We start from the raw sequence: 8,714 nt of genomic DNA on the forward strand, positions 1-8,714 counted from the left end.
AATGTAGCTCATCCAGAATGAATCATTAGATCCAGTATGTCTAATGTGAAAAACAGAAACAACAACTTTAACTAAAATAACACCCCAACTTTTAGTCTTCTTTATGTATATAATCATAATAAAATACAAAAGTATCCATTGCACATTTACCTTTATTCTTTTTGCTTACTCCTGTGATTAGATCATAACTTTATTTTCTTCACAGTTATATTTATGGCACCTGAATGCCATGACAAAACATAAAATGACTTCAGTAGGATAAAAAGACAAGGAAAGAGGTTGCCATGGAGAAAGCATTTGCTTTAGCACAAATTATTATGATGGTCCTGTTAAAGGCAACTCAAATCTTTATCCACGTGTTCTTTTCAAAGTCTTTCCACCTGGTTATTTGTGGATCAGGTTTTTTTACTTACATCTACAAATAAATGTTAAAACTAATTTAAGTCATTTTTAACTTTTGTTATTAGTTTATTTTAACTGTGTAGTCAGATATTTATACCACAAAAGTTTTAGATATATATTTAACTTAAGCCATTAAAATAATAATTCAGTATTGGATGGATTCCATATAATTTAATAGAGAACCATGGATCCATTCCATATTTTTAACATGTATTTGTAAAATTTTATTGTCTCAAACATGCTAAAATTGAATCATCTGGGATCAATGGAAACTCTGCATTTGGAATCATAGCTGAATATCTCCCTTAAACTAAGTATCCTACGAATGCTGTACAAGGCATATCCTTACTGTTGTTTTTTTTTGTTCCTTTGGATACATTAGGAATTGTTTATTACTGAATTGTAATATCTCTTTACCCATGTTATTTATTTTATTCTTGTATTTTATGTTTTCTAAAATGCAAAAAGCTTTTTAAAAACATAAATAAATAATTAATATAGTGTTGTAAATTTACACAGTTCTTTGCCAACAAGTTTTTTGTCCTGAGGATGAGAAGAGTGAGGGATGGGCCAAGGGGACAGACAGACGGGTTAGAGCCTGACAATATGCTCAAAACCTCAGAATCAGATAACAGGATGAAGGAGGTGAAGAGAGTGTGGAGGGAGAGGGAAGTTTTAAATTAATTAACAAACATAAAAGTACCTGATAATCTGCAAATGTGCAAATTGACAGTAATATGTATAGACTGTGTAGTTACAAACATGGTATTGTACAAGTAGTTATGTCAAAAAGTAATGGTGATACTGTGAATCCTTAAAATCTTTCCAATGTTCTGATAATATCATGAACCATAAACCTGAGGCTTATGTCAGAGCCTCAATATTGATTTATAATCTGGTAACCTGTCTCTCCTCATCCATTACATTTTTTTAAAATACAACAAAAAAATTCTTAGACATGAAGAGGAAGTTGTTCAAAATGTTTCAGATACTGTGTGAATTTCTATTGTGCTGGCACTACAGCAGCATGATTATGTGGGCAGGGAGTGGCAGGATAATCATACTGATGCAATACTGGAAAGTTTTACACATTATGACAGAGTATCAGGATTATGAAGATAATTTGCATTTTGATTGCATCTTTAATCCAAGAATCTCCCCATGTTTTCATGCAAATTAGTTAATTAATAAAGCCATACAACACCACAGTAAGATAGATAAGCATTATGACGCCCATTTTACATATGGGGGAATTGAAGCACAATGAAGTGAAGCAAATGTCCCTGTCAAAGTGAGAAATAGAACATATGAGTCCTGATTCCTAGACACAGGCTCCAACTTTTAGATTGCACTTTTCACTGACATCAGCACTATTAATTTATTTTCCTTTAACAGTCAATGTGTTAACATTTCTAGGCACAAAATTAAAAGTCTGTCTTGCCACTGTAAAACTGTTTTTCAGGGGGAAAACAGTGTAATTTAATTTCATAGCAATTTGAAACAATGAGTTTTACTGGGTATTTACTGGGCAGTAGTTGATTTTACAAGAAGCAAAGTGATTCACAAAGTATTAGAGGGCAAGGTTGAGTCCTAAGTATATACATTTTTAATTCAATTGTATTTATTTATTTTACAAAAAAATAGTTTAAAGGGTTTTCTCTCACTGCAGCAGTGAAAAAAATGAATGTGTAGGTGCTTTTCAGTCACGATAGTTAAAACAAATGGCTTGCTTAAATGCAGTGCAAATAGGACTTGATTCTGTGTTCATTGAAGTCAATATCAAAACTGTCATTGACTTTAATATGGTGCAGGGTCAGAGCCTTGTTCTTCACAGAAAGAAAAATGTGAGCACAGGACTAGGTGTTCAGGAACCTGTTCCTGAGTTCTAGTTCTGGCTATGATATTGGCTTCCTCAGTGGCCTGGGACAAGTCACCAACCTCTCTGCCTCAGTTTTCCCATGTGTAAAATGGGGATAGTACTATTTATTCAATTTCCTTAGGATTAAATAGTTAAAATGTGTAAAGTGCTTGAAGACTAAAAGAGCTAGACACAGTTTATGCAGAATGGTGTGTTTTATTTTGTGTTTAATGTTTTTCCTTAAATTACTTATTTTAGTAAAGTTATTACTGCATGCTACCTACTTTTAATTTAGTCAGATTACAGAAGCTATCTTCTCACTCAAGTGCAAATCCAGAGTAACTTTACTCCATGAAGTCAGGAGGTCAGACTGGTGTAAAACTGGTGTGAAATCAAAGGCAGACTCACAGTATATAAAATTACAGGCAGACATTTTAGACATGATTGATTTCCTGAATCCTGAAAAACTGAAGAAATGCAGTATCAGCTGATGTGTACAGCATTCAAATTTAGCACTCAGTCTGCTGTAGGAGAAAAACATCTTAAAATAAAAGAGGAATATGACTTTTAAATGTCAACACTAACTATAGTAGAGAGGAGAGAGACTGAAAGAATTATGAAAATAAAATTTTAGGAAAAAAATATTTTCGGAAATAAGTATGATCGTTCTTATGTAAGTAATAATTAAAAATTGTAAACCAAATGTATAATTTTCATGTAGTATTAACACAGGTGGTTTACATGGTATTACACATATAAAGGAAACAGGTCCTTTCCTTTCTTAACAAAATTCTGACAACCACCTCTTCCATTATGTATTTAAATTATAATGACCACAAACCACTCTGTGTTTGCTCACTATTCATTTTCTCAGTATTAATTTATATATTTATATGCTGATCCAGCATGCACTTAGTACTAATTATAACGTTTACTGCCATGAAAGCAATGGGAGGCAATGGAACTACTCATAGTACTAAGCTCTTTGAGACTGGGACTTTTTGTCTATGTTTGCAAATAGTACGTCTGATTCTCTGCTATGTTACTTCAGTTGTATGACAATGTAACTCTATTTAAAACAGGTATAGAAGCAACCCATTTGTCAATTGTATGGTGGTATAAGTGTAAAAATAAGAAAGAACGGCTAAAGGGCCTGGTTCTTACTTCTGGGGGAATTCTGCACCACTACGCACCTGCAGAATTCATGTACCACACAGATTTTTTTTTTTCTCTGCAGAAAATATATTCTGCTGGAGAGGCACTGCAGTTACATTTTTTGCCCACCAGGGGCTGCTGTGGAGCCAGAACAGAGGGCAGCCAGCTCACAGGCAGTAGCAGCCTGCAGCTGGCTACATTCCTCACAGTGCCCTGCCCACAGGGCCAGGGTAGGAGGCACAAGATATGGGGGAGACAGGGAGCAGACAGAACGGGACACACGGTGCTGCTGGAAGGTCACAAACTGGGGTTCTAAAGGGCTACTGGGGGGATAGACAGGGACGGGGGCTTAGGAGCTAGTGGGATGACAGCATTGAGCCAAGGGCTGAATGGGGGGACTGCAAGGACACAAGGGGACAGGGGAGGAGGACTGCAGGGCCACACGGGGACAGGGAATGGGGGGCTGCAGGGCCACATGGGGACAAAGGAAAGGAATAAGTGCAGGGACACACAGGGATGGCAGGTGTAGGGATACGCTGGTACAGGAGCCCTCCATGGATCAGCTGTTCCACAGCATGCAGGAGGCACTGGGAGGAAGGGGTAGGAGCGGGGACAGGGTGTGCTCAGGTAGGGGGCGGAACAGGGTGGGAAGAGGCAGAGTGTGGGTGGAGAGGGGTTGGGAAGAGGTGAGGCGGGGGTGGGGCTTGAGAGAAGGGGCAGGGACTGGGGCAGGAAGACACGAGGGTGGGGTGGGAACTTGTTGGAAGCGGTTAGGGATGGGCGGCAGAGGTGAAAGTAAGCCAGTATGCCCCGGTACGGCGTACCGGCAAGAGCCAGTGTGCCATACCGGGGCCCATCGGCTTCCCCTGGTGGCAATTTAAAGGGCCTGGGTCTCCCAGCAGTGGCCCTTTAAATTGCCGCCAGAGCCCTGCTGCCGGAGCCCTGGGGTAGCAGCGGTGGGGCTCCGTGGCTATTTACAGGATCCGGGGCTGCAGCAGCTGCTACCGCCCCAGCCCTTAAAATTGCCGCCAGAGACCCGCTGCCGCCTCCCCAGGGCTCCTAGGATGATTTAAAGGCCCCAGGGTGGTAGTGGCAGCTGGAGCCCCGGGCCCTTTAAATCACCGCCCGAGCCCCCGGCTGCCGCTGCTACCCCGGGGCTCCGGCAGCACAGCTCAGGTGGCGATTTAAAGGGCTCCGGGGTCCCACTGCTGCTATCTTCCAGGGCCCTTTAAATTGCCATCCGAGCCCTGCTGCTGGAGCCCTGGGGTAGCAGTGTCAAGGCTCTGGTGATGATTTAAAGGGCCAGGGGCTCCCGGCTGCCACTACTGCCCTTTAAAGCTCCACCGGAGGCCGGGGTCCCAGGGCGGCAGCCAGGATCCCCCTCCGATGGTGATTTAAAGTGCCTGGGCTCCGCTGCGGTAGCAGCAGCTGGAGCCCTGGGCCCTTTAAATCATCCCTGGGGTTCCCAGACGCCTCTGCAGATGGTAGCTCTGGAGGTGATTTAAAGGACCTGGGGCTCCCACCTGCTGCTACCACATTTGCAGCCCCGGGCCCTTTAAATCCTGATTTAAAGACCCCCGCCTTTTCCGGTAGAGGCCATGCCTCTTCCAGTCGAGGTCCCTCCCCCTCCTAAGGACTACGGAGTACCAGTAAGTTCTTTAAGTTACTTTTACCCCTGGTGGGCGGGGTTTGGGGCACAGCAGGGGGTTGAGCACCAAGTGCTGCCAGCAGAGCAGCGAGGGGGAAAAAAAAAAGCCGAGTGCTGCCGGCAGAGCAGCAATAAATAAATAAATAAAGGCGAGTGCTGCCAGTGGAACAAAATATCGGGACAAATTGCATCCCAACCAAAGATCGGTTGGGACATGGGACAAAGACCTAAATATCGGGACATCTGGTCACCCTACGAGGTATCCAGAGGAAGACGGCGCCTGTGTCTCCAGATTAAATGTATGTCAATCAACAGAGCCAGAGGCTGACAAGGACTAGCATCTACTGTGACAAATTTAATCTAGAATAGAAACATAGAGCAGCAACAAATGATACTTTCCTTTATCTCACTGCACTACTGTTCAACTAATTCACATAAAAACTACTAGCCTCTGTTCTTGGGCTGGAGAGCAAGACATTTTGACAATACACAGATATGGACAATTGCAAGACCTACATCAGATTAAAACCAGAAACTAAAATACATTATTTTTCATTTAACAAGATCAGCATAAAAATAGAAGGGTAAATTATAACTGAAACAAGACAATATAACTTCAAGAAGCAGTTACAGACAGCAACCTGTTCTTCACTAGAACTGCTCATGAAAGGCTCTAAAGAACTATCTGCTGTGAGAGAAATAGCATATATGAGAATACAGACCTGGTATGAATGTTAATTATTTTTATTTTAAATGGGTTTTATCTTGATAAGTTTAAAAGTAACTTTTTCTGTCAGGATGGAAATATAAAGATTAATAAATTGTCTTGTTTGAAAGACAATGATGACTATAAATACAATTTTGTCATGGTAAAATTAAGCAAAATTCAGTAAAGAGTACAGGTGAGTCTCATCTTACGGGTTGTAAACTTATATTTTTGGCTTAGGAGTTCTTGGAGAACTCTAAGGAGGAATCCAGTAAGCTATGTCCCTGAAGGAAGGGGAAGCCTGAGATCTTGAAGAGTCTGAAAAGAATGCAGGTACACATGATCTGTGGAAGGGGCTGTTGCGGAAGCCTCTAGTTGACCAAATTAAGAAGCAGACCAGGGAAGAAGTAGCAGGACTGAACAGATAGACCTTGCCTACTTGTTATAGGATCCTTGGGCTAGAACCCAGAGAAGATGGAAGGCCTAGTTTCTTCTACTGGCCACTGGAAGAGGTGATGTAAAGACCCTGAAGTTTGGGGACAGAAAGACTACTGAGTTGGGACTTGCCTCAAAGACTGTGCTTGAGGCTGCAAGACTATTGGTTTTTGGACTTTCTGTCCTCCCTGGAAAGAGGAAACAAATAGTGACCTGGCTGGAGGACTAGGTCACAAGAAGAGACAAGACAACTACCGGGTTGGAGTACCTGTCTGCGGGGATGCTAGTTTGAGAGAGATACATTATGCCTAGCTATGAGAGGGTGCACCAGCAATGAGTGCGTATTCCTACAGATAGATAAGTATAAGAAAACAATACAACAACCTTGGTCAGCAAGATAGGCTGTGGTATCAACACACTAGCAGACTAATGTTTGTCAATTTTTTTTTGGAGAAATCACAGAAGAGGTGATTTATTTTGTTTTAAGGAGTGGTTTGAAGGAAAATAACAAAGTAGCTTTGAGGATGTTTATGGGTTGCTCCTCCTGAGAATGAGGGGCAGCAAGGAAAGAAGCACATGGGTGCTTGTTTTAACATTTAACAAGTGAGTGATGGAGGTTGGCACCATTGAATCAGAAGAGTCAACATTTTGATACTGAATGAGAGAAGATGGATAAGGTAAGGATAAACTGTGTATGGTCTGGAAAGTGGAGACAAGCAACTTATGTATGATGTGAAAAGAGGGAGCAAGTGGAGGGATGCAAAGAGGGAAATGACATGTTCAAACAGATGGACTAAGAAAACTAACTTTCCTATGAAATATAAAGCTGTCATTGGTAAACTGTCAAACAAGAGTTGCCAAACTTCTGCTTCTCAGTGTTCTGTTAAGGTCTACATTATATCTGCAGGATGGTGTGTGGTCAGCAGGGAGGAAAAGGGTTAGTTACTATGCAAAAATTCAAACTCGAGGAAGCTTTGATTGGCTTTGAGGTTGTGGTTTAGACACAACCAATAATTTTGTTTTCAGCCTCCAAATATTTAACCTGGTCCAAGTCCTGGTTTGACAATTTGATAAAGTTATTTAGTTGGGGTTTAGAAACAAATGGACAGCCACCTCCTTAGATTCCTTTTTTGGATTTATAAGGATTATGATTTGATAGATTACAATATTGATAACTTGTTGATTTGAACTTGACAAATGTATTGTTGAATTAATAGTTCAGTAGTGATGGTTTCTTGATCTTTTGGTTTAATAGTCTTAATAAAATGTATAAATGATGGTCATAATGCTTTCAGTAAGCAATATGGGCCAGAACTATTGAGAATCTGGGCAGATATCAACCTAAAAGTTTATCTGACTTCCCTACATTAACCTTTAGTTTGCACACTGCAATACAATTAAATAACTGAAAACTTAAATATTTTTGGGCAGCAGGAAACAATTAACTTGATAGACTTAGCAGACTCAAAGTATTGCATCATCAGTGGTTCTCAACCAGGGGTCTGGGGTCCCCTGGGGGGCCACGAGCAGGTTTCAGGGGGGCCACCAAGAAGGGCCAGCATTAGACTCCCTGAGGTCCAGGGAAGAAAGCCAAAGCCCCACTGCATGGCGCTGAAGCCCAGGGCCCTGAGCCCCACCATCTGGGTCTGAAGCCGAAGCCTAAACAATGTAGCTTCGTGGTGGGGGGGGCCTGCAGCATGGGGGGCCCAGGAAATTGCACTGCTTGCTACCCCAATGATGTCCCTGTCTTTCATATGCAGAAAACCAGTTATTGTGGCACAGCTGGGCTGTGGAGTTTTTATAGCATTGGGGGGAAGGGGCTCAGAGAGAAAAAGGTTGAGAACCCCTGTGCTAAATCACATTTTTAATTATCATAGATTATTAGGGACCTCAAGAGATCATCTAGTCCAACCCCCTGCTCAAAGGGGGACCAATCCCCAAATGGTCCCCTCAAAGATTGAACTCACAACCCTGAGTTTAGCAGGCCAATGCTCAAACCACTGAGCTATCCCTCATTGATGTCTAGGTTGTGTCTAGGACTACACATGAGGTGGGTGGATAAGAGAGAAAGAATTTCCCCTCACTGTAGCCCTAGTACAAAGGCTAAGCACTATTTCAGTCTCTTCTTCCAGTACACAATGACAGGAACTCTAGTGCTGATAGGGCACTTAAAAACCATATGTGGAGAGGACAATGACATGATCTCACTCCTTGCAGGCAAAGGCTGGGCATACTGGATCCTATAAAAATATGCATCAGAAATAATGAATGTGAATATGCCTTCTGTACCTGTTTCTCCATCTGTTAAGTGAGTATAAATTATTGCTAATTTATCCCAGCAGGTTAGCGAGAAACTTTTGCAAAGTGTATTGAAAATCCATGGATGAATGGTACTTCAATACTGTACTATTAAAATTTAAATAAAGCTTTGACTAAAGCAAAATGAACAACTTTTCTCTTGGTTTAGGGATAGCTGTCTGGCAGCCTAAGTGGTGCAAAGAATGTGGTTT

This window comes from Mauremys mutica, chromosome 11 (genome assembly GCF_020497125.1).
Source record: "Mauremys mutica isolate MM-2020 ecotype Southern chromosome 11, ASM2049712v1, whole genome shotgun sequence".
NCBI classification, from domain to species: Eukaryota; Metazoa; Chordata; order Testudines; family Geoemydidae; genus Mauremys; species Mauremys mutica.